The sequence below is a fragment of the Canis lupus genome, chromosome 17 (genome assembly GCF_048164855.1).
Source record: "Canis lupus baileyi chromosome 17, mCanLup2.hap1, whole genome shotgun sequence".
NCBI lineage: Eukaryota > Metazoa > Chordata > Mammalia > Carnivora > Canidae > Canis > Canis lupus.
In genome coordinates, this window is record NC_132854.1 from 57,351,576 (window position 1) to 57,378,105 (window position 26,530).

At 37.6% G+C, this 26,530-nt stretch overlaps 2 pseudogenes; one reads left to right on the forward strand and one right to left on the reverse strand.

Moving 5' to 3' along the window:
- The first annotated feature begins 1,162 nt into the window (after positions 1–1,162).
- Positions 1,163–1,367, forward strand: LOC140608463 (U2 spliceosomal RNA; annotated as a pseudogene).
- A 603-nt stretch (positions 1,368–1,970) lies between these two features.
- Positions 1,971–6,803, reverse strand: LOC140608262 (proteinase-activated receptor 2-like; annotated as a pseudogene).
- Positions 6,804–26,530: the final 19,727 nt, after the last annotated feature.

Consider the following 26,530-nt stretch of genomic DNA (forward strand, 5'->3'; position numbering starts at 1 on the left):
TGAAAAGTACTAAGTGGTAAATGCCATTCTTACTTTGAAACTATCTATAACTCAGACTCCCTGAAGATTGAGTCGGTATAAAGTTACACAAAATTTTTATTTCTGCATTTAAAATCTTCATTGTATTTTCCTTGTAGTGATAAGACATATATAGAAGCTCAAAGGACTGATAAATAATTGCAAGTCCTAATGAGACTACAAACAGATCTCATTTCAAGCTGTACATAAAAAAGACACAAAATAGTTTGCTTCTCCCTTGGCATCTTATCAGGTGGAAGCAGCACCCAGACTGGTGATTCTGGAACCTTGGTATGCATGAGCATATGCAGCAGAGGCTTGTTAAAATACAGTTGCCTGACTCAGACCCTGAGTTCTCTCAGTCTTGAGTCTGACAAATCTGCATTTTTAAACAAGATCCACAAGGAGGTGGTAGGAGAATCTCATAGAACATTCTAATTCCATGGTCCAATCCTAACTGGCTGCAATTAGTTGCAATGGAAGCTACCCTGAGTCTGGATAGCTTCTTTACCTCTTTACTTTCCTCATTTGTACAGTCAGCCAATTGGTTTGATCATCTCTGAGACACCGAAGCTCTAACATGGCTGTAATTGAGCCCAGATATAAAATAAATGTAATTTCAGCTAAGAACTGTGTCTTCATGCCACTAGTTTTTACAAGTCACTGATCTTCTGTTTTTTTCACTGCCTTCTTTTTTTTTAAGTTTGCAATCATTTTTTTATTTGAAGTACAATTCACATATAATATTGTATTAGCTTCAGACATAGTGATTTAACAATTATATACCTTATGAAATGCTGACCACAATAAGTATATCTGCCACCATACAAAATTATTATTTTATTATTGACTATATTGCCTATGTTGTACTTTTCATTCCTTTATCTTCTTTATTTTATAACTAGAAGTTTGTACCTTCTAATCCCTTTCACTTATTTGGCTTACCCCCAAAGCTTTCCCCTTTGGCAACCACCAGTATAAGTCCATTTCTATTTTTTGTTGTTTGTTTTGTTTTTGAGATTCCACATGTAAGTGAAATCAAATGATATTTGTTTTTCCCTATCTGACCTATTTCACTTAATATCCTCTAGGTCCATCCATGTTTTCACAAATGGCAATATTTCATTCTCTTTTATGACTAATAATCGCTTCTCGGCCTTTTGGCTAAGATCAAGTGTAGTATCTGTTCTTATCAGTTTTCACTGCCTTCTGAAAATTTTGCTTCTGTTTCATTTCCAGGAGCATCTCAGTAGAGGAATTCTAAAACTGATGTCTATGTTACTTTGGGGGACTTTTGTCATGCAAACAGGGAAGCTTCCAGCAATCCTGAGAAGTACTGCATATACTTGGTATGTAGTGAGACCCAGTTGGTTAGGAAACAACAGAAATATACCTGTAACATTAAGCAGGCTACAAATCCCCCTTAAAACAACCAACTGAGGGGCTGAAAAGCTCAGAAAGAGGTGGTTTTTTTTTTAAGATTTTATTTATTTATTCATGAGAGACACAGAGAGATGCAGAGAGAGAGACAGAGACACAGGCAGAGGGAGAAGCAGGCTCCATGCAGGGAGCCTGACCTGGGACTCCATCCCAGGCCTCCAGGGTCACGCCCCGGCTGAAGGCAGCGCTAAACCGCTGAGCCACCCAGGCTACCCAGAAAAAGGTTTTAACACTGATTGAACTGGAATAAGAGCTGGATTTCCTGGAGAATTTATTTGATGTGAAAGGTATTTGCATCTACCTTACAGTATGAACACTTCAACAAAGGAGAGCATTCTTTGCATGATCCCTGAAGTTCTGTGAAACAAGATAACAGACAAAGGGGTCACTGCAACTGTTGAGGGTGGAGAGGCAGAGGGCTACAATGTACTGGATATAGATGTGACTCTGGCTCCAATTCCTAATTAGGAAATAATGTACCACAAGTAGAAGGTCACAAGGAGTTAAGCAGATCAAATACATGGCAGGAAAATGACAATGAGTTTGGTGGCTCTCTGCCTCTTCTTTCCTAAGTGCCTTTCAAAGGCAGTCTTTGCCTTCTTCCTCAAGTGCACTACGGGGTTTGTGGTGACTCAATACCTCTGCACCCTGAGGCAAGTCATAAGGAGAATGGAATAGTTCATGTTGCCATAGAAAAAACCAATGAGTACTTTGCAAAGAGCTTCCTCATAAACCCAATTGTTGCCATGTATGTTATAGGCAATCTTCAGAGGGAACCAGATCCCAGAAAGGAGGTCTGCTAAGGCTAGATTGGCCATGTAAACCACTGCAGGGTGCTGCCCCTTTGTTTGGGAAAGAAAGACCCACAGAGCAATGTCATTACTTAGCAAACCAATCACAAATACAATTGTGTAGAAAATTGAAAGAAAGAAGTAGTCAGTTTTCCAGTGAGGACAGAGGCAGAAAACTCATCCACAGAAAAGTCTGGTTTCACTATAACTCCTTTCCCAGTGATTTGAGATGAGCTGTCAATATTAGCAAGGACACTTCTTCCTTTAGAGTTTCTTTTGTTTCCTTGGATGATGTGATTGCAGGAGGCAGAGGCCCCTCTTTTTCTTTCTGTTGTCTTTTTTCTTCTCTGACTAGATTAATTCTACTTCCCTGCCTTTGCGTTTGTTAATTCTTTCTTCCAGTTGATCTAGTTGGTTATTGAACCCCTCTATTGAATTTTTCAGTGCAGTTATCATATTCTTCAGTTCCATGATTTCTTTTTGGTATCTTTTAATACTTTACATTTCTTTGTTGAAATTCTTGCTTTTATTATGCATTGTTCTCCTGACTTAATTGAGCATGTTTGTTCCTTTGAATAATTATTCGGGTAAATCACTTATCTCTGTTTCATTAAGATCTGTTTCTGTAATTTTATCTTATTCTTTTATTTGGAACACATTCCCATTTCTTCAATTTCCTTGACTCTCTGCATTGGTTTCTATGTCTTAGATAAAACAGCCACCTCTAGCAGTCTTGATAAATGGTCTTGTATTGGTGATGAAACTTGTCTTTCAGCCAGTCTAAGTTTTTTGTTATCTCTTACACCTTTGTGCTGATTTAATTACCTTCTTGTTTTTACTGGCCCCCCAGTATTTGAAGTATACCAAGACCTATCAGTGTCCAAAAGAGAGACTGTCATTTATCACCTTGATGTAGGGTGATTAGTAGCCAAACTCTCTGGCAGTATCTTTAAAGTATGCAGATAGGCCTCTTTCAGGGCAAGACTGGAGATGGTCATTTTTGTCGGTTTCCTCTGTACCTAGCTCTTAGCGATTGTGTGGTTAAGAACTGTTCTTTATTTTCTTTGGTTCTGTAGGACTCACAAATGCAAGCTTTAATCACCACAAGATTCAGTCGATCAAAGGGCACATCTCCTAGGTGGCAGCCAGCAAATGCCAGGGCACCAGACAAATTCATGAGCTTCTTCCAAGAGGACACCTAGTGAGTTAAATGGGTTAAAGGAAGAACGAAATGGCACCCACTCGTCTCTAGGAAGGATTGAAGTGAGCCCTTAGACATAAGCTAAATTAGAAGCCTAACCTTTGTCCAGAGCTTTTAAAGTATGCAAATAGCCCTCTTTTGAGGAAAGATTTTGAGATGGACATTTGTGTCTCCTCCCTGTGTACTGAGCCTTAGGAAATGTTGGTGGCTAGTAGCTACAGCCAGTACTTTCAAACTTGTTAAGAGCTCCTCCTTTGTTTGCTGTGGTCTTATGGGCCTCATGAATGTGTGTCCCACTGGCTTTCAAAGCTAGGTTTTTTGGGTGCTCATCATTCAGGTTTGAAAGTCTTAAAAGTTGGGGTGCTAGATGTTGGGTCCAAACCCTTCAGTCCTCAGAGAAAAGCCAGGAACTGTGAGTTCCTACCTGATTATAGGTCACTGCGGCATGAGTGGATTTGAGGCAAGACTGTCTCTCAGACTGACCTACCCATTTTGACAAGGATATTTTCTCATTCACTTGATGTATAGTAGTTACTTAGCTAGTTTCTGGATTAATTTCAGAGGCAATTGCCCTATGCATAGCTGTAGATTTAGTGTGTCCATGGGAGGAAGTACATTCAGGAAACTCTTATGTCACCAGAGGACCAGAACCTGATATATCTCCTAATATTTGGCAAGCCAAAGACTTCTCTGTCTTCACTATAATAACAATAATTATATTAAAACTTAGTATTTTTAAATTATTTGTCCATTTAACATGTATTTATGTAACATAATTAGGCAAATGATTTTTACTGATTAATCAGTATTTGTTATTTGCATAATTATGACTATAATTGTTATAATAACTTTTAAAATTTATTGAATACTTTATGTGTAATTTTCTTATTTTTCCACTAATTAGTAATGTTTTGGCCAGCATTCAAACTTGGTTTTATTAGATTCCAAATGTTTTCTGTCCATTCATTGTCACTTGACTGTTGTGATTTTACCCTTATCTCATTCTCTTTAAAATGTCCTCTTAGTAGTTCAATTTCCATGAAATGAAAGTTTTCTGAATGTAAGCCTCACTTTTTTCCTTGTTTTATCATTCTTACTTTTCTGTCTCATGAGCTGGTAATTTTCATGTCTCCTTTCTTAGTGAGGTTTGAATTAAAAAGGAGTCTTTATCAGAGAAGTTGTTATTTAAACTCTATTTGAAAAATATGTGCTATATTTCTTAACTAGGGAGTTGGCCAATCAGCATTCTGTGAAATGACTTACCACACATTTGGTGATTGTGTCCTTTACTAATGTGAATTATGAATAAGGAGCCTGTTTATCTGAAAAGTAATATGTGAAGTATCTAGATCTTGAAACTCCTTATATTTCCCCAGAATAAAAATTAATATTTAAAGATGGTAGTTTATTACTAGATTATCATTAGCTTTGAAGTTGACACATCAATGGTCTATTGTCTCTCAGAGTGGAGAATTTCTATGTAGGATACAGCTTTTGTAAAGCTGATGTTTTTTGGAGAGTGATTTGTCAAAAATTATTCACAGAGGATCTTGAAACCCAGAGAAGAACTAATTGTTAGTGTTGCTATTAAATCCTGTTACTCTAGGGTGCTGGAAAGAAAAACCAACAGTTCTATAAATAATTCTGCTCCCGTTGTGCAATTGCCTATTAACACCACAAAATGCCTATGTACATTTACAAGCATCTTTAGAAACTCTGTCACAGAATTATATTTAAGGCGTAACAGCTGTTATGGGTTGAATTTTGTCTCTCTGAAAAAGATATGTTGAACTCCTAACTTCTAGTACCTCAGAATGTGATCATATTAGCATATATTGTCATTGTAAGTATAATTAGTTAGAATGAGGTCATACTTCAGTATGTGAACACCTAATCCAATTTGACCTATATCGTTATAGAAAAATGCTGGGGTGCCTGTGTGGCTCAGTTGGTTAAGTGTCCAACTCTTTGTTTTGGCTCAGGTCATGATCTCAGTGTCATGAGATCAAGCTCCATGTTGGGCTCTGCACTGAGCATGGAGCCTATTTAAGATTTTCCTTCTCCCTTTCCCTCTGCCCCTCCCCCTTGACTTGTGTGCTCACACTCTTAAAAAGAAAAACCACATAAAAAAAAAAAAAGAAAAACCACATGAAGACACACACACAGGGACAATACCATATGATGAAAGCAGAGAATGAAGTTATACAGCTCCAAACCAAGGAATGCCGAATATTGCTGACAAAGCATCAGAGGCAAAGAGGCAAGAAAGATTCCTCTACAGATCTCAGGGGGAATATGGCCCTGTCTACACCTTGATTTTGAACATCTAGTCTCTAGAATTGTAAGGCACTAAATTGCTACTGTTTTAAGCTGCTCACTTTGTGTTACGTGTTATAACAGCCCTAGGAAACTAATAACCAATTTTTATTTACTTTTTATTCAAGACAATATCATTATTGTGCTTTAATAAATGAAAACCTAGTCTTTTCATATTATAAAGTTCTTATTAGTGCCTACTACATATGGCATAAGCCCAACAAAATGTTATGATTTACATTCAGTAGTCACTTATCTTTGACAAAGTTTTCAATAATAAAGAAGACAATCATTAGGATATTTATATTATATTCCATATAAATATCCTCTGTGGTGGTTATTATTCCTTCTTCTAAAACCAAAATTTTACCTGGTGTCATGGTTTTCTTCCTGAAATACTTGATTTTTAAAAACATATCTTTTACTACAAGTCTCCTGGTGATAAATTCTTTCATATTTTGTATATAAGAAAAAGTCTTCATTTCATCTTCATTTTTGAAAGATATTTTCACTAGATACAGATTTTGATTTTGTTTTCAGTACATTAAAAATGCTATTTTTTTCTGGCTTGCATTGTTTCCAACCATAAATATTTGATCATTCTTACCTTTTGTTCTCTGAATGTAATTTGTCTTTTTTCTTTGGTCACTTTTAAGACATTTTTCCCTTTATTGATGATTTTAATCAATTTGATGATGAGTCACAGTGTAGCTTTCTTGATGTTTTTCATGCTGAAAGTATGTTGAGTTTCTAAGATCTGTGGGTTTTAGTTATCACCGAATTAGAAAAATTTTGAGCGTTGTTTCTTCAAAATTACTTTTCTCAGTTTTTTCCTGCACTTACCCTTTGGTGATTATAATTACATGTATATTTGGCAGTTTTAAACTGCCCCAAAACTCAGTGCTACTCTATTTTTTTATGGAGTCATTTTTACCCTCTGCTTTTTGTATAATGTCTGTTGCTTGGTCTTCAAGTTCACAAATCTTTTCTTCTTCAATATCTAATATGCCATTAATTTTATCTGGTCCATTTTTCATCATTAGATATTCACTTTGGGTCTCTCTCTTTCTTAAAATTTATTTATTTGAGAGACAGAGAGGAGGAGGGGCAGAGGGAGAGAATCTTCCAGCAGACTCCCAGCTGAGCACTGACCCATGAGATCATGACCTGAGCTGAAACCAAGAATCAAATGCTTAACTGAATGTGCCACCCAGGTGCCCCTCTTTGGGTTTCTTTTATATCTTTTATGTTACTACTTAACATGTTTAATCTTTCCTCTAGTTTCTTGGACATATCCAGTTAAGTTATAATTGTGTTTTTCCTCCACTACAAATTCTGTCAGCTGTGTTATTTTTGGGTCTGTTCATATTATTTTTTTTGTCCTCATTATGGGTTGTATTTTCCTGCTTCTCTGCATAACTGGACATTTTTAATTTGATGTCAGATAGTATAATTTTATCCTATTGGGTTCTGGATATTCTAGTATTCCTATAAATGTTCTGAGCTTTATTCTAGGATGTGATTAAGTTACTTGAAAAAGTTCAATTATTTAAGCTGTTTCTTTTAGATTTTGTTAAGTAATATCAGAGCATTGTTTCATCTGGGGTTAATTTTTCCTCACTGAGGCAACTGCCTTTTGAATACTATACTCAATGTCCTCTGAATAATGAAGCTTTCCATTCTGATTGGCTAGAACAGGAAATATTGCCAGTCCTCTATGAGTTCTAATCAATTGCATTGAGTATTTGTTTTTTTCTGGCTTTAGGTAGTTCCCTCACATACATGTAAATTCTCTAACAAATACTTGAAATGGACTCTCTGCAGATCTGTGGAGCTCTCTCTTTGGAGTTCTCTCCTCTGCTACTCTGCCCTGTTAGTTCTGGATGTCTGTTCCTAAGATGCCCAGCTCCATGTTTCTTACCTCATGGAGACCACCAAACTATGCATGATTCTGCCTCCTGAAAATTCTCTCCAGGAATTAATCCGGAGTTGTTATAGTGCTCACCATATTTGTTTTCTGTCTCCCAGGAAATCTTATTTTTCAGTCTCCTTTACTGCCTGGTGTCTAATATGAAAAGTTTAAAAAATATTTTTGGCCATTGTATGTTTGGGGTAGGAGGGTAAATCAGTCCTCATTACTCCATTGTGTTTGGAAATGAAAGCAGAAAACATTTTTATTTTTTTATAATATGAATTAATATATTTCCGCTTGTATTGACTTTTTCCCGTTAGCATTTACTCCTCATTTAAGGAGTTGCTATCCATAACAACCACAATATCCCAAGGTGTCCCAGCCAATGAAATGAGGGCTTGCTCAGAAGCTAAGCATATAGACTGATTACTGAAGGCCCAGAGATTGGGGTTCTGGAAGTCTCAGAAGATGCCAGCATGAACCTATAATAGCAAAGACATGGTGTCCACTTTTCAAGATACCATAGCTCTGTGAAACCCCAGGGAAACAGGAAAATCTCTGAATTGACTGAGAGACTATTTCCCTCAGTATAATAGAATGAATTTAAATTTTATAGCTCTGCATATAAAGCATTGCACATCCTAAGATAAATGGAACATTAAGAATGAGGAATTAAGGAGGATAAGAGGGATAGGAGAATGATGATGTATAAATTTTTAGCCATATTAGGTTGAGGTCATGATGGCATAAAAGATATGTATAGATATTAGGGCAATAAATCTAAATTTTGGATTTCACGTGAGAATTCCCATAGGAATGAAAGAGGTCCCTGAGGAAATGAGTTTAGTTAGAAACGGATGAAAACAAAAATGGTGGGAGGAAGCAAGATATGTTAGAAGCAGAGAAAGAACATTCAAAGCCACTCGCAAACAAAACAAGTTAGAGTTTACAGAACAGAGAGTTTCAAGAAGTGGGTTGTCCGCAATATTTTGGGCATAAAGGACATATTATGTTAAGATAGAAAATTCACAGCACACATGTTGACACACCTACCTCCTGGATCCTTAGCAGCCAGCATTGAACTACACTGGTACTTTTTAAAATTGGACCCAACAACATCTTCTTAGTTCTTCTCAATTTAGTTTTCCACACATGCAAGCTGAGACCTGTGAGCCTATTAGATCTAAAGTCAGGAAATCTGACCTATAACTTGGCCTTGAAAGCATGATTTTTCTCTTTCCCATAGTAAGAGAAATCTTACTATGAGCCCCTTTGCCTGCTATTCAGGTATATTTATAGTCCAGTATTCTATACTTACCAACTCAAAAAATTGATTCATAATAGTGCCTCATATCTATATAGTATGTCACTATTTATAAATCATTATATCTTACACAAAACCTCAAAATAGACCTGTATTATGGGATGAGCAAAAAATATTAAAATGTATGAATTTTAATTAATTTATAAATTTTAAAAAGTTCTATTTTGTGGCTGGTATAACTGGGACTATCGGAGTTTATTTTTTAAATTTATTTTTAATTTATTTTTAATTAATTAATTTATTTTTTGGACTATCAGAGTTTAAATGACCACTCAACATCACAAAGCCACTAAACAGCAAAATCAAGCAAAATGAATGAATGAACATCTCTGGCTCCAAGCAGTACTCTTTTTCAATTAAGTTCATTTCTCGTCATTTTCCAGATAAAAGTTCTATTTTTATACCTCACTTTCCACTCAGAGCTCTGTAACAGAAAGTGTCAGAAGAAGCTCTGAACTTTTCTGGCTACCTGTTAAGGAAGGTTAAATTATTCAGGGTCTACTTGTGACAATCATTCAGTTAATCATTGTGCCTTTGCTATTTTATATAATTTAGTTCTTATAATGACCCTATGTGTATATTATTTTATGCATGAGGAATTGGAAGCTTGGAAAAGTTAAATAACTCACCCAAGATTCGACAGTTAATTAGTGGAGATGGAATTCTAACCAAGATAGTGTGACAAACTAATCATATTAAGTTTTTCCTGGCCTTAATGTCCCTTGACCTAAAAACCTTCTAAAATCTATTTATTTAGTTAGTTATTTACTTCTCAGACATTTATTTGCAGTCCCCTGACCCCTATGCCAGGAACCACAGAAGTACAGAGATATAAGGATGACTATCTGGCTCTTCTATAAGTTCATGATCCATACAGTATCCTCTACCTGAAACCCGAACACCCAGACCACTATAGCTCTCTGACTTGCAAAGTCATTAATCGCTTTTGGAAAAGTCAGAGTGGCTTCTGTGGTCTAGCAATTAATCCCGGGGCCTGTCTGACTACAGTACTCAATTCAGAGCCTGGGTGAATGGGTGGGATCATCACAGTACCTTTTAACAGCTGCTCTTTGCTGGCATGAAAATGTCCTCATTTCACTGATACAGATTTTTTCCCTTGAGATTAGTGTCTGAGCAGACTGACAGTGTGTGGGTGGTTATCATCACCATCTGCAATTGCCTTGTAGGGATCTTAGGAGTATCACCAGCTGTTGTATGTGATTTTTGTGAAGCTCTACATCCTCAAGGGAAAGCAAAACCGAAGGACAAAATCCTTTTTGCTATAAAGGGAACCTGTGTATGGAACCTGGGTTGGAGAAGGGGGCAAAGTGAATCCCATATTTATTATAGCTAGAGTTTACTTTTCTGTATGCCTAAGTATTGGTGAGATAAAATAAATGAATACAAAATCAGAACATAAAATCATGGAACTTTTGTTTGTGTCTGGCTAGTGCGGATATTTTATCATACTGGATATTCAAACTTCCCATCAAAGTTTCAGGAGAGGAAAGTAAACACGATATTCCTAGGATCTAAGGTGCAGCCCCAGAGAGGCACATATATTTTTAGATTTCCTGATTTATTATAAGAATTCATGAGATATCTGTGTCTGATTAAATATAAAGATAATGCTTTCCCACTAAGCTTCTGGAAAAATGGATGGTCTAGAAAGATATCATGTTTGTCCTGGGGCTTTGCTTACTCTCTTGCACATCTTTTATATATGCTCTAGCGAGGTTTTAATAACATGAAATTGAGAAGCAGATCTTTGAGATGTAATAGTCTGGCTTACTTTCTTCCCCCATAAATGTTAAAGGAACTTAAGTGCTGCAACCATCTTCTCTTGACAACTCATTACTGTAGGCTTTCAGGCCTCTCAAAGACAAAGGGCCTGATTAGATGAAACCTACTTGCTCTGGTTTCTTTTATTCCAGGCTCACTATGGTGTGAAGGCTTTAGCTATTGAGAAAGGCTCTACATGTAATTCATCTTCACCTCTTAGCTTGATGATTGGCATTTAGAAGACTTCAATATATTGTGAGTAGGCTTCATTCTTTGGAGCACTACTTCATTTGGCAAGAAAATCCTCAATCATCTCCATTAGAACTGAACCACTGTGTAGTCCTTGGGATTACATCACTTTTGTAGGGTTCTTGCAGGCCTAATGGAACTGTTTTGAGATTGAATCTGTTCTTATAGGTCTGAGGATTTATAATTACATCTGTGCAAGAAACTGTTTTTGACCTCAGTAAGCGTGTTAACAGAGGATTAATTAATTCTATGAGAAACTCTAATAAGAATTTATTATCATTGTTATTAAATTTACATGTAGCCTGTTAAAGAAATATCCAATGGCTACCCACATAATGCAACAGTATGATTTAATAAACATAAAGAGAACATTGCGAATGATCAAAACTTCTTTAAATCCATACGTTATTATGAATATTTAAGGTCACTCTGTATTTGGTAGACTATATTACAATTTGTTGTGGACTATTTTGTGAAAGTCAGTAAATCAATACACAGTACTTATCATTCTCAGCCAAACCATGTCTCCTACATGTCAAGGACTCTATCTTAATAATAATGAAAATAGGAGCTCCTGGGTGGCTCAATCAGTTAAGTGGTTAAGCATCTGCCTTTAGCTCAGGTCATGATCTCAGATCCTGGGAAAGAGCCCCATGTCAGCTTCCCGCTTGGTAGGGAGTCTGCTTCTCCCTCTGAGCCTCCCCACCATTCATTCTCTCTCTCACATAAATAAATAAAATCTTATAATAACAATAACAATAACAATAACAATAATAATAATAATAATAATAATAATAAAAACAGCAATAATAACAAAACAACAATCACTACCACTTTGGAGAACTTTCTGTGTCATATACTGAACCAAGTGTTTTTCCCATGTCATTTTTCTTCTCAGTAACACTAAGAAATGGGTACTAATTTCATGGGTGAGGCAATTGAGGATCAGTGATGCTACATAACCTGTCCAAGGTCACAGAATTAGAGAGTAAGAGTGACAGAGTTCAAGCCCAGGCCACCTGGCTCCAGGTCTTTGCACTAATTATGACTTCATACCACCTTTTTATATGCCAGTTTTTTGCTTTTGTATTCCTTCCCCTTCACCTCTGGCACTTCACACAATGCTTTGATACATGCTCCGAAACTCACTTAGTTGACTGGAAAGAAAAGGTAATACATTAAATTTAGCTGTGGACATCCAGTGATCTTATACCACAGACTGTATGGAGGGGGCTCACCTACCAATAAAAAAGTTGTACTAGGAACAAAATCCTTATTATTTGTCTTCACCTCTTAGAAAGAACATATGTGTAGCATGAGCCATTATCTCTGGTGGTTTAATCCCTTTCAACAGTCAGCTGAAAGCAATCATATGAAAGATCTCATTAGTATTTACCCTTCCTGGTGATGATCCCAGCATTGTTTCAGTCATAATAACCCAGGCATTTGATTGGATTTGATGCACTAATCTGAGTAAATTTACTGAATGGGGAGTACCATACTCTCCTCTCAGAAAAAGTGATAAATGAGCCTCTGAAAACTACAAATAATCTTACCAAGCTAATTTCATATATTCATTCATTCATTCCTCCACTCTCCCAAGCTCTCCTTTCTACAACCAGTCTTTCAATGCTTGACATAATTTCTGCCTTTAAGGAGTTCACATATAGTAAGGGTGACGAGCAGATAACTGGATATTTATGGGCATAGATGCGAACACTTGAACACTGGTAGGAGGAAGTTTCTCAGAAGTGGTAGTTCTAATGCTGAAATCCAGGCCAGGTCAGTTCTTCAACAGCCTGGACCAGTGGTACCCCATTTCATATTCTCCAGGGATCCCTGGAAGAAGGAGGCATATGATGTGTGATACTGGACTAGACGCTCCTTCCCCCTCCTAAACACCCATACAGGAGGAGGAGGGGGTCGGGGGTGGGAGATGGAACACAAGCATAGGTAAGCAGTTTGGGCCTTGCTGGATGAAACTAATCTTTTTAAAAATTATGTCTTTCTAAAGTCACAAAACCATCTTATACATTCCACTCCTTTCTGTAATCAAAGCCTGAACCATATTGCAGGGCATCTAAAGCAGAATGTTTTTGGAATTTTAAATCTGCTGTATTTCACCCTACAGCTATCACAGAAAGAACTCGCACAAGAGGAAGAGAAAGGCCAAGTATTGTAGCAGCCTTCTCTTTTGCTATGTGACACTGAGTCACTGACAGCGGCTCGCAGGGTGCTGCTGAGTCACTGCTGACGTTCTTACGGGCGACCCAGGCAGAAGCAGAGGCTGAAACCTCTGGTAAGGACAGTTCTCTATTCCAGAGGCAGGACTAGATCTCTGGAGGCTTGCTACGGAAGGGTGGCACAGAGCTGCCAGAAAACATAATAATTGCTGTGATTATGATTATGAGTGTCTTTTAATTGCTGCTGCATGATGCCAAGTATCTTGGGAAGGAAAAAATGAGGCCTTATGAATAAATGATCACTTAAAATATTTAAACAGATGATTATAATATACAAGTTTTGAATACTTTGCTTTACATTACCCTTGAAGCTAAGTGCTTTCTGCAAAGTATGGAAAATTCATGCTCCATGGCTGAGCAGTTTAGATGTCTCGTAGCTTGAAATACATGCATACGTACCTCTGTTTAAAAAGACTTGTAGGAGTAGCAGATAAATTACGAAGTACTTAATTATGAAATGTGGGAGTTTATGATGTTTATTTCAGGAATGTGTTGGAATATATATTAAAAACTGGTCTGCTTTAGCTGAGAAAGAGGCATTTTCTAAGTTACAAAATATCCCTTTTATATAGTAAAATTCAAGACTACTGCAGCACGGTGAAAGAGTTTTCCTTCATAAGCCACAGTTTAGAAGATCAGAGGATGTGATCCACCAAACAGAAAAAGGTAGAAAGCTATTTGCTGAGGGGAAACGAAGAATAATTTAAAGAAGTTTCACAGGATGGGAAGGCTGCTGACTGGGTCCCTGAAAACAGACCTGCACCCCGTATTTCTTGAGCCTTAGGCCATCACACTCCAGTAGAGTCCCAGCAGGTTGAGAGGGAATGAAAGAGCATGCCAGCCAACCCTTGCTCTGTTTCTGGGATCAGCATGGTACAGAAGAAACTTAAAAAAAAAAAAAAAAAAACCCACTCTGGGAAAAGGAAGTTTTCTCAGCATATGGACTCAAAATAGTCCACAACCTTCCACAGACATCATAGGGCATGCCAGGATCCCAGGAGTTGTTAAAATTGGCATAGGGAACTAGAAGAGGACCAAGGTCAGAATGAAAAGGTTGTAGGTTAGAGGTTGGCAAATTGTAGCCAATGAGTCAAATCCTGGCAATCTTCAGTTTTATGGCCCTGAACTAAGGATGGTGTTTATAATTTCAAAAAGAAGAGAATAAAAATGAAGAGGAAGGAAGAGAAGGCAAAGAAAAGAGAAGCGGCAAGAAGGATACCAACCACCATCACTACTACAACCACCACAAGAAGTTAAAAAAAAGAAGAAAAATAAACAACAGAAACGGTATGTGGCCTGCAAAGCCTAAAATATTCCCTCTCTGTCCTTTAACAAAAAATGTTTGCCAGGCTCTGAGCACAGGGACTTCATAATGGAGGCAGAGCTCCAGTCACTGCCAACTTCAGCATCAGGAGCCAATAGATTGCCCAGAGTTCCAAGCTGGAGTAGGAACATCCTGATGGATGCCGGCACATTGACCAGAGCCAACCCACCACACCACCATGGGGACTTGGAGAGCAGGGAGGAAAGCCCTGCCTTCGAGGTTATTCTTTGTAAACGCATGAGGGTAAGTAAGGTTCATCCTGAACCCGTTCATAGAGCTCAGGAGGGAAAGGAGAGATGTAAACTCTACTGAGAGAGGAGGAATGGCTATGATTGGGAATTTGAACTTTGAATCGAGTTATCACGTGAGACTGAGCTAACCTGAAAAGGGTGGGCTAAGCTTAAGACTTCTTAATTAAAAAAAAAAAAAAAAAAAAAAAAGAAAGAAAGAAAGAAAACAAAAACAAAAACAAAACAAAACAAAAAAAACTTCTTAATTTAGTCCCTTTACATTGTTTTCCAGGACATTAGAATAGAATTCCAGGGCAAAATAAGAATAGTCACTGAAAGAAAAGATTAGTTTTTATTTATATACGTTTATGCTATTTACAGATTGATCCCAATTGCATTAAATTTATAAAAGATCCTTTTATAAGGATCTTCTGTTTAAGGATAGGTTGAGCTATGATTAACCAACTTTGAAATCTCAGTGGTGTGTCACAACAAAAGTTTATTTCTCACTCATTACTTGTTGCTGGTTGGTGGGCAGAGGATCTGCTGCACATGGCCCTTTGGAGACCAAAGTTAATGGAGGCCATGCCATCTTGTAGCTCTGTTAAATGGAGCCTCTGAGGTCACTACAGAGGGGAAGAAGAGGATGAAGGGGGAATATTTGCTCTAATTGTCTTAACTTGGAAGTAAATGCATCATTTCTGTTCATAGCCTATGGGACAGAATGAGTAATATGATACACACTTAACTACATGGCTTGGAAATGTGGGAGAGGGAAAAGAATAGTTGATTCTATTTACCCTTTATAAAAATTATCATCATTTATAAAGTGTACATGCTTTAGAAAGTGTGCTAAGCTGTTTACAAACAGACAAAGGCTAAGAATTTTAAAACAAAGTTTTAAGGTAAAATAATGAACAGTGCAAAATAATAATAAATAATAAGTTAAGAAATTAAAATAATGAAAAATGAAAAAACAGTAAGCTTAGGAAAAGCGTAATTTGATTTCCCAAGATTTATTTTATTTTTTTATTATTTTATTTTTATTTTATTTGATTTTTTTTTTAAAGATTTTGTTTATTTATTCATGACAGACACACACAGAGAGAGAGGCAGAGACCCAGGCAGAGGGAGAAGCAGGCTCCACACAAGGAGCCTGATGCGGGATTCAATCCCGGGACTCCAGGATCAGGCCCTGGGCCAAAAGCAGGTGCTAAACCGCTGAGCCACCCAGGGATCCCCTTATTTTATTTTTTTAGAGTCAAAATACATGTGTATATTTTTTCTTCTTTTAAAATTCCAGTTAATATGGTGTCACATTAGTTTCAGATATATAGTGATTCCACAATTCTGTACATCACCCAGTGTTCATCTTGACAAGTACACTCTTTAATCCCCATCACCTTTTGAACCCATTCCCCCACCCCTCCCCTCTGGTAACCATTAGTTCTCTATAGTTAAGAGGTGGGAATGTGAACTGGTGCAGCCACTCTGGAAAACTGTGTGGAGGTTCCTCAAACAGTTAAAAATAGACCTGCCCTACGACCCAGCAATTGCACTGCTGGGGATTTACCCCAAAGATACAGATGCAATGAAACGCCGGGACACCTGCACCCCGATGTTTATAGCAGCAATGGCCACGATAGCCAAACTGTGGAAGGAGCCTCGGTGTCCAACGAAAGATGAATGGATAAAGAAGATGTGGTTTATGTATACAATGGAATATTACTCAGCTATTAGAAATGACAAATACCCACCATTTGCTTCAACATGGATGGAACTGGAGGGTATTATGCTGAGTGAAGTAAGTCAGTCAGAGAATGACAAACATTATATGTTCTCATTCATTTGGGGAATATAAATAATAGTGAAAGGGAATATAAGGGAAGGGGGAAGAAATGTGTGGGAAATATCAGAAAGGGAGACAGAACGTAAAGACTGCTAACTCTGGGAAATGAACTAGGGGCGGTAGAAGGGGAGGAGGGCGGGGGGTGGGAGTGAATGGGTGACGGGCACTGGGGGTTATTCTGTATGTTAGTAAATTGAACACCAATAAAAAATAAATTAAAAAAAAGTATTGTTTCTTGTTTGTTTCTCTCTTTTCCTTTTTGCCTATTTGTTTTGTTTCTTAAATTCCACATATATGTGAAATCATATGGTATTTATCTTTCTTTGACTTATTTTACTTAGCATATTATTCCAGGTGCATCTATTAACTTGCAAATGGTAAGATTTCATTCTTTTTTGTGGACATGAAGATGTGACATACTGCATCTTTATCCACTTATCAATCAATGGACACTTGTGTTGCTTCCATAATTTGACAATTGTAAATAATGCTTCTATAAACATAGGGGTGCGTGTATCCCTTTGAATTAGTATTTTTGTATTCTTTGAGTATATACTCACTAGTACTATTACTGGATCTTAGAGTAGTTCTATTTTTAACTTTTTGAAGAATCTCCATCCTGATTTCCACAGTGGCTTCACCAGTTTGCATTCCCACCCCCACCGACAGTGCAAGAGGGTTTCCCTTTCTCCATATCCTCATCAGCACCTGTTGTTTCTTGTGTTACTGATTTTAGCCATTTTGACAGGTGTGAGATCATACCTCATTGTGGTTTTGATTTGCATTTCCCTGATTACGCATGGTAATGAGCATTTTTATGTGTTTATTGGCCATATGAATGTCTTCTTTGGAGAAATGTCTGTTCATGTCTCCTGCCCATTTTTAATTGGATTATTTGGTTTTTGGGTATTGAGTTTTATAAGTTCCTTATATATTTTGAATACTAACCCGTTATTGGCTTTGTCATTTTACAATTATCTTCTCTCATCAGTAAGTTGTCTTTTAGTTTTGTTGGTTGTTTCCTTTCCTGTGCAGAGCCTTTTTATTTTGATGTAGTCTCAATAGTTTATTTTTGTTTTTGTTTCCTTTCCTTTTGTTTCCTACCTAGAAAAATGTTATAATAAATAGCCAATGTCAGAGAAATTATTGCCTATTTTCTCCTCTAGGATTTTTATGTCTTCAGGGTCTCACATTTAGGTTTTAATCCATTTTATGGTTATTTTTGTGTATGGTATAAGAAAGTAGTCCAGTTTTATTCTTTTGCATGTAGCTGTCCAGTTTTCCTAACACCGTTTGTTGAAGAGACTTTCTTTTTTCCATTGTACATTCTTGCCTCTTTGTTGAAGATTGGCTGTATAATTGTGGCCATATAATTGTCTAAGCCCGCATTTTCATAATGGCATTATTTATAAAGCCAAAACATGGAAACAACCTGAGTCCATCAATTGGTGAATGGATAAAAAAAGTTGTGATGCCATATGTATACAGCACTGTGATAAATGAAATAAGTCAGAGAAATATTGTATGATCTCATTTATATGTGGAATCTAAAAACAGAGACCCCAAAACAAAACAAAACAAACAAAGAACTCAGAAAAAGAAATCAGACATGTGCTTACCAGACATGAAGGGTGAATGAGGGGGAATTTGAGGGAGGTGATGATCAAAAGGTACAAATTTTCCGTCATAAGGTGAGTAAGTACTAGCACTATAGTATACAACATGATAGCTATAGTTATCACTGCTGTATGATTTTTAGGAAAGTTGTTAAGAGAGTAGATTTTCTCAGAGTTCTCATCACAAGGAAAAATTGTTTTCTTTTTATTGTATCTATATAAGATTATAGATGTTAGCTGAATCTGTTGCAATGATTTCACAACATGTACAAATCTAATCATTGTTAAACTTATAAAGTGATGTATGTCAATTATTTCTCAATAAAATTAGAAAAAATGTAAAGGTTAAAAAAGGTTATATACTGTATCCTTCAATTATATGGCACTCTTAAAAAGGCTAAACCAGGGATTGAGAACACATCAGTGGTGATTAGAGATTAGGGCAGAATGAAAGAATTTTAGGTAGTAATGAAACTGTTCTGTATCATGATTGTATTATGGCTACCAAATTCTATGCAGTTGAGTCACAAACCATAGAACTATCCACCATAAAATGGAATTTTACTGTACATAGATTTTGATATTTTTAAACACTAAAAAATAATGTAAAAAGTATTTTCTATGGAGTAAGAAAAATTGACAGTGAATATAATTCCCTCCTGAAAAATAAATAAAAGACAGCTCATTGTAAAAATTTAAGGTGAAGTTTAAGAAGTTTTTCAAACAGAATCTCAGGGAACTCAGTGCTCCTAGACCTACTCTATAAAGAATTTGAATCCTTTAGTCTGAGGATAATAAGACTAGGTGGAAGCATAAAACTGGAGGAAGAACTGCAGAGCACTACAAAGAGTAAATATGTAGGAAAATATAAAAGAATACTGGCTATTTGAAGCAAATATAACTACTGTATTCCATGGAGCTTATAACGGGTTAAAATGGAAGCCATAGCACAAAGCGTTGGAGGACTACATGGAGTTAAACTGTTTAAGGTATTTGGAATGTTTAGGGAGAGTTAAAGCAAATTGTGGTAGATTAAAGTAATGGATTTATAGTATAATCATAACCAAAAAAGGAAAAAAAACATTTAATGAGAAAGTTAAGAGATAAAATGGGATAAAATAAGATTTCATTATTATTCAAGTAACAATAAATATCTGAAATGATTCTTAGTATGGTGAAAATTAACAAGACAGGAAACAACACATTTAGAGAGGATGTGGAGAAAGGGGAACCCTCTTGCACTGTTGCTGGTGGGAATGTGACCTGGTGCAGCCACTCTGGAAAACTGTGTGGGAGGTTCCCCAAAGAGTTAAAAATAGAGCTACCCTATGACACAGCAATTGCACTGCTGGGGATTTACCCCAAAGATACTGCAGTGAAACGGCAGGACACCCGCACCCCAATGTTTATAGCAGCAATGTCCACAATAGCCACACTGTGGAAGGAGCCTCGGTGTCCATCGACAGATGATGGATAAAGAAGCTGTGGTCTATGTATACAATGTAATATTCCTCAGCCATTAGAAATGAGAAATACCCATCATTTGCTTCAACGTGATGGAACTGGAGGGTATTATGCTGAGTGAAGTAATTCAGTCGGAGAAAGACAAACATTATATGGTCTCATTCATTTGGTAAATATAAAAAATAGTGAAAGGGAATAAAGGGGAAAGGAGAGAAAATCAGTGGGAAATATCAGTAAGGGTGATGGAACATGAGAGACTCCTAACTCTTGGAAACGAACAAGGGGTGGTAGAAGGGGGAGGTGGGTGGGGGCCAGGGTGACTGGGTGACGGGCACTGAGGGGGGCACTTGATAGGATGAGCACTGGGTGTTATGCTATACGTTGGCAAATCAAACTCCAGTAAAAAAATATATATATACACAAAAAAAGCAGGAAAAAATGAAATGATTCTCAGTATAATCATTCCTCAGGGAAATAATCCAATCCAAATAGAGATATTAGTATATACTTACCTATTAGAATCATCTATAGTTATGAATTAAACAACCCCAAAATTTAGTGACCTGAACAATAACAATAATATTTTTCTCAATTCTTCATCTGGGTAATTCTATTCCATGTTGCCTTTACTAGAATTGGAACTTCCAATGTGGCTTCTTTACTCACAGGTCTGGCCCTCCTGTGGAGACAGCTGGAACAGCTAGGGCCCGGCCGAGCAGTCCATGCTAATGTTTCCACCTCCCTTCTACCTCTCCATGTAGTCTCCCTAGCAGCATAGCCAGACATCTTTATATGGTGGATCAGGTCTGTCAGAGTGAGCATCCCAAAAGAACAAACCCCAGTGTACAAGTGTTTATCAAACTTTAGTTTATGTCATACTTGCTCATACCCCATTGGCTGTAGTGAATCACATGGCCAAGACCAAAGTCAGTGTGGAAGGAGATGGCACACGGGCATGAATATTTGCAATAGTAGACTATCACTTGGCAAGAATGACTAAAAATTGACCTACCAAATGTTGGTGAGGGTGTGGAACAACTAAAATTTTTGAAAATTGCTAAGAGAGTAAAACTGGTACAACTATTTGAGAAAATTTTGACAGCATCCATTAAAGCATATCTATGCTACAAGCTAGCATTTCTTCTAACAGGAGAATTTAGTCATTATATCCACAAAAAAGACTCGTATGACATTGTTGTTGGCTTTCGTTATGAAAGCCACAAACTAGAAAGAAATGTCCATCCACAGGATAATGGGTTAATGTGTTATGGCGTAGTAATAAAATGGAATACTACACAACACTAAAAAGAACAAAAAACCTTGCTACATGTAACAGCCTGGATGCATCTCGCGGGCATTCTGTTGCACAAAACGAAACAGAAATGAATACATATCACGTGATTTAATTTAAAGGATGACCCAGCTGTCCTGGATTTAGCACTGAAAACTCCGCATTTGAGAAACTCCTTAGTTCCAGGCAAACTAGGATGGCTAGTTTCATGCTACATTTGTATGAAGTTTAAAGACAAGCCTAATTAATCCATGTTCAGAGAAGTTCAGCATAGAGGTCACTTCTGGGTTGCATATTGAATGGGAAAAGGCGAGAAGGAACTTCCTGCAGTGTGACAACTTTCTATGCCCTGAGCTAGCTGGTGGTTCCATGGGCATAAACACAAGTTACAACTCATTAACTGCAAGTTTAGGATTAGTGTGGTTTACGCGCATTACGATTTGAACGTATACCTCCACAAAAATGTATGGATTTAAGAAAACCAAACATTTCTACTACTCGTTGGCTGTGTGATCTTAGCAATTTCTTAAAAGTTTGAGCTTATCTTTCTCACATGTAGAGTGAAGATAAAAAGTCTCTGCCATAGTGGTTGTGATGTTACATGGCATTTATAAAGTGCCTGGCAGACAGTAGGCATTCAAGTAACATTGGGTTATAGCTCTGCACACCTGAGCCTTTCCCAAGGGAAGACTTTCTGTTTCCAGAATTTAACTTCAGATAACTCCACACTTGAGTCATGCATTAGCTTGCGATAAGTTATTTTCTCGAACAACTTTTCCTTTTGGCAATCACCACCTGTGATGAAAACACAGAACAGGAAGCTATGTTCCAGCAGCTAAGAATAATAGCAAGCAATCTTTTGAACTATTTGGCTTGAGGAAAAGGATAAAAAAGTTATTGAGTCATGAGAATGGTTCACCACATCATGATGGATTTCCCACTGTTTGCTCGAGAGTCCTGTGAGCTATTCCCAGGAAACTTGCTGGACAGTAGGCAATTGATGTGAGCTCCTGCGAGCATTCTCTCGCTGAAAGTAATGCCGTGGTCTCATTTTAGCCACGTAAGATTGCAGAAGGTCTGGTGTTCTCATATGTCACTAATGGCTTCAGCATAGCTTTTGGAAAGAATGCCTGCCTGAAAGGAGCTCTTGCAATTCTGAGTGTTGAGTAGCCTATCTTAATGCTTGCAGGTCCCGAACTTGGCAATCTCACTTGCTTTTGGGCCTTTATAGAAAGAAATGTTCAGGTTCCTCTTCAGCTGAATACCTAAGATTCCAGAAGGTCTACAATCCTGACTAGGACTTCTTGTGACTTTCACATGCCAGTTGGCAGGGGGACAGGAATGCAGCACGTCCCCGTCATTCAGTTAAGTACAACATTCTATTTGATTTTTTTTTTTATTTTTGGTAATTTGGGGGAAAAGTTTACATGATAAGCAAATATCTAGAAACATGTTGTTTAACTATAGAACTCTTCTGAGGAAAATTTGGTGGGAAATTAGATTTATTCACAAGAGATTTCTAGTTAAAGGAACATGTTCCCATATCCTTTTTTTTTTTTTCTTACAATGAGGACAATTCTAGTTCCTATGAAATAATGTGGACTTAGAATTCAAAACTTGGGTTTGACTTTAACTCCACTATATAAACTGTGTAAGATGGACTAGTTACCTAAATTCTCTGCACCTACCTGAAAATGTGAAGTAATAATATCTGCCCCTCAAATTACTGCTTTTATAAAACCATGTGATGAAAGAAGCACAACTAAGCCAGTTTTGTTAAGTAAGTGCTTTATTAGTGGTAGATTTGTGTTGTTCATTCTCACTCAAATGGTTCCTCAAAGCTCAGGAGGTCCACTGTGAGACCATATAGTAAGGAGAGGGGCTGGAATGATAATATCCTTAACCTCACCCCCCACAAACCAGTCCATACACAGACATGTGTCTTCAGGTCATGCTAATGTTTCCACGTTCCTTCTGTTTTCGCTTTGATCTAGGGCTCTACGGGAAGGGTTCTTTACAACAAATGCATGATAAGCCCCTCAATGTTAAAGGATTGTTAAATAACACATGTTACATTAGATAACAAAGCCCCCCAAAAAATAACAAAACCATTAATTGCCTCAAGGAATTAGCTGATCCTTGCTTGTTTCTGCGAAAATCAATACTTTCCTGCCAGGTTTCTGAAATGGGGGAACTGAGCTTTCCAGAGCATTGAAGATTTTTTTTTGTAAGATTTTATGTATTTATTCATGAGAGACACAGAGAAAGAGAGAGGGGCAGAGACACAGGCAGAGGGAGAAGCAGACTCCATGCAGGGAGCCGGATGTGGGACACGATCCCTGGTCTCCAGGGTCACAACCTGGGCTGAAGGCGGCGCTAAACCGCTGAGCCACCCGGGCTGCCCAAACATGGAAGATTTTAAGGGATTTTTTTTTTCTTTTTCATTTTTCTGCTTTTGTATCCCTATGTCTCAAAAAGAAATCCTGCAGATTAGAGATATCAGCTTAGAGCAAGAACAGCTTATACATTATGTTGAAATAAATTTCTAATTTACTTTATACAAAGACTTAGCTACAGGTTTTTGAGTAGTTTGAATTCCATTTGTAGCATTTAATCTACTGATTTGATGCTGGGAATGATATAAAAATTTAATTTTTTTGAAATCTGTTGTTTGAATTGAGAGCATACTGGAACATTTGTAGACTCTGTCACCTTGTCCACTAGCAGAATGATTTCAGCGTCAGCATAATTGCTCAGCTCTCTCCCTGGGATGGGGGGGTGTGAGCCAAATGGGTAGTTGAGAACATAGAGGTAGACCTTGTGATATGATTTCAGAGAGTCAGAATCACTGAGGCATCCCCTCCGTATCCTTCATGATGCCTCACATTGTATAATTAAAACCCAATTTCTTCACTTAAGATCTTGTCCTTCATGAATAAGCAAGTCTTTGCCCATGGGCACCTCATTTCCTCCCTGGGCCCTGGCAAGCAAGCTCTCCCTCTCAGGTGATACTGAGTATCATAGAGACCATTCCAGGGTGCAGCTGCCTACACCACTTGGAACCCACAGTTAGCACTTAGCTGGAAGAGGGAATAACCTGCATTCTCCCAGCCTGGCTCCTGAGCATCTCAATTGTTTTGTTTTTGTTTTTTGAGTTTTTTTTTTTTTTTTTTTTTTTTGGCTGTCTATACAGGCTCACATTATTTTTTCCCTTGTTTTTTTCCCCCTTTTTTTAAAAAAAAATTTTAAATTCAATTAAATTCAATTAATTAACATATAGTGTATTATTATTTTCAGAGGTCAGTGATTCAACAGTTGTGTATAACGCCCAGTGCTCTTTACCTCACATGCCCTCCTTAATGCCCATCACCCAGTTACTCCCACCCCCCACCCTTGTCCTTCCAGTGACCCTCAGTTTGTTTCTTATGGTTAAGAGTCTCTTATGGTTTGTCTCCCTCTCTGAGTACATCTTATTTTATTTTTCCCTCCTTTCCTCTATGCTCCCCTGTTTTGTTTCTTAAATTCCACACATGATGGGATCATGTGATAATTGTCTATCTCTGATTGACTTATTTCGCTCAAAATAATGCCATCTAGTTCCATCCACATTGTTGTAAATGGTAAGATTTCATTCTTTATAGCTGAATAATATTACATTGTGTGTGTATGTATATATATATATATATATATATATATATCAATCATATATATCACATCTTCATCTATTCATCTATCTGTTGATGGGCATCTGAGCTCTTTCTATCATTTGGCTATTGTGGACATTGCTGCTATAAACATTGTGGTGCAGGTGCCCCTTTGAATCACTACATTTGTATCTTTGGGGTCTCTACCTAGTAGTGCAATTGCTGCATCATAGGGTAGCTCTATTTTTTAACTTTATGAGGACCCTCCATACTGTTTTCGAGAGTAGTTGTACCATCTTGCATTTACACCAGCAGTAAAAGCAGGAATTCTAAACACTATCCAGTAGCTCTCTCTCTAGGCCTGGAAGGAGTTGTCTTGTTATATTTTGGCCATGTTCTTCCTTTTTGTCACTTGGTGGAGACCATGAACCATCTAAACCTGCTACTGAAGCCTTCATCCAAGGAGTGCCCTGCCTCTAGTTATGGTTTTCCCCCTTATTATAAAACTACTTTCATAAAGAAAGGGTCCTCCTGGCGTAGCATCTATAGCGGACTCCACACAGTCCAAGTAGAAGCAAAACCTTTGACTCTCCTGAGTCAGATTCTCATTACTCTTAAGTGTTGGCAAGGAAGCAAATATCCCATGGTTCTGAATAGTCTCTCTACTTTCTTGAGGTTTTAATCACCTGTGGTTAGTTTCTCTGGAATTTTCCACTGAATTCCTGTTTCCTATTGCTGCTTTGCCCTTTCTCCTCTACAGCAGAATCTCCTCTGCTCGGCACTGCTCCCTATTCTCCAGCAAACTGCAACTTTAACATCATCACCAACTTTATTTATTTTTTATTTTTATTATTATTTTTTTAATAATAAATTTATTTTTTATTGGTGTTCAATTTGCCAACATACAGAATAACACCCAGTGCTCATCCCATCAAGTGGCCCCTCAGTGCCCATCACCCATTCACCCCCACCCCCTACCCTCCTCCCCTTCCACCACCCCAAGTTCGTTTCCCAGAGTAAGGAGTCTCTCATGTTCTGTCTCCCTTTCTGATATTTCCCACACATTTTTTCTCCCTTCCCTTCTATTCCCTTTCACTATTATTTATATTCCCCAAATGAATGAGAACATATAATGTTTGTCCTTCTCCAATTGACTTATTTCACTCAGCTAATACCATCCAGTTCCATCCACGTTGAAGCAATGGTGGGTATTTGTCGTTTCTAATGGCTGAGGAATATTCCATTGTATACATAGACCACATCTTCTTTATCCATCATCCTTCGAGGGACACCGAGGCTCCTTCCACAGTTTGGCTATTGTGGACATTGCTGCCATGAACATCGGGGTGCAGATGTCCCGGCGTTTCATTGCATCTGTATCTTTGGGGTAAATCCCCAGCAGTGCAATTGCTGGGTCATAGGGCAGGTCTATTTTTAACTCTTTGAGGAACCTCCATACAGTTTTCCAGAGTGGCTGCACCAGGTCACATTCCCACCAACAGTGCAGGAGGGTTCCCTTTTCTCCGCATCCTCTCCAACATTTGTTGTTTCCTGCCTTGTTAATTTTCCCCATTCTCACTGGTGTGAGGTGGGATCTCATTGTGGTTTTGATTTGTATTTCCCTGATGGCAAGTGAGGCGGAGCATTTTCTCATGTGCATGTTGGCCATGTCTATGTCTTCCTCTGTGAGATTTCTGTTCATGTCTTTTGCCCATTTCATGATTGGATTGTTTGTTTCTTTGCTTTTGAGTTTAATAAGTTCTTTATAGATCTTGGAAACTAGCCCTTTATCTGATACGTCATTTGCAAATATCTTCTCCCATTCTGTAGGTTGTC